Below are 841 nucleotides of genomic sequence, written 5' to 3' on the forward strand. Positions count from 1 at the left end.
GAAATTTCGACCACCGGGGGTTCTCACCATGAATTCAAATCTTAGCACATGGGCCTACAGCATTTCCGCCTCCATCGCAAATGCAGCCGCTGCAGCCGGGATTCGATCCCGCGGCCTGCGGGTCAGCGGCCGAGTACCTTAGCCACTAGACTACCGCGACGGGGCAACTACCACGTCACCCCGGGCTCTCCACTCTCAGATAACGTACCAACGGCGGTAACTCGTCTCCCGTATGCAAGTATCTCGCTACAGCTGGATCATGAATTCAAGGTAAACGCTAGAGTTATATCTACTTTTTTGAATATAAGTGTAGCAGTTGTGAGACAAAAGAAAATAGAAGTGACTAGAAACACAAATCAGTTGTAAAGGAAACCGACACATCTGTCATTATTTCAAATTTGTAAGTGCGTTTCGTTGGTTTTAAGAAGGACTGATGACTGGGATGTTTCATAGCGCTACCTTTATGTTCTCAAAACGTCGTATTCATTCACACTGTAGCTAGCAACGAAATCACAGTGGCTCGTTGGTCTAGGGGTATGATTCTCGCTTTGGGTGCGAGAGGTCCCGGGTTCAAATCATGGACGAGCCCGAGTATTCTTTTACTTTTCTTTTGTGGGTGTGCTGCTTGAGAAGCGTTGCCTTCGTGCTTCAGGTGCACCATCGTAATGCGCCTTTCTGAAGGCCCCACGTCTAAACGACATCGCATGTGCACTGGCGGAAACATCGCGATAAGGTCTCCGCACGCCTTTTGACCCAAGAGGTTCTTGTTCTAGCGAGTCTGGCTGCCAGTCCCGGATGAAATCTCGTAACAATAGCTCAGAAAAAAAATCACAACATATAA

At 48.2% G+C, this 841-nt stretch overlaps 1 non-coding gene across 1 annotated transcript; it reads left to right on the top strand.

Moving 5' to 3' along the window:
• Nucleotides 1–517: 517 nt before the first annotated feature.
• Nucleotides 518–589, top strand: TRNAP-UGG (transfer RNA proline (anticodon CGG)). Its single transcript has one exon. It is a non-coding gene; the product is annotated as a tRNA-Pro (tRNA).
• The last annotated feature ends 252 nt before the right edge of the window (nucleotides 590–841 follow it).

This window comes from Rhipicephalus microplus, chromosome 6 (assembly GCF_043290135.1).
Source record: "Rhipicephalus microplus isolate Deutch F79 chromosome 6, USDA_Rmic, whole genome shotgun sequence".
Lineage (NCBI taxonomy): Eukaryota > Metazoa > Arthropoda > Arachnida > Ixodida > Ixodidae > Rhipicephalus > Rhipicephalus microplus.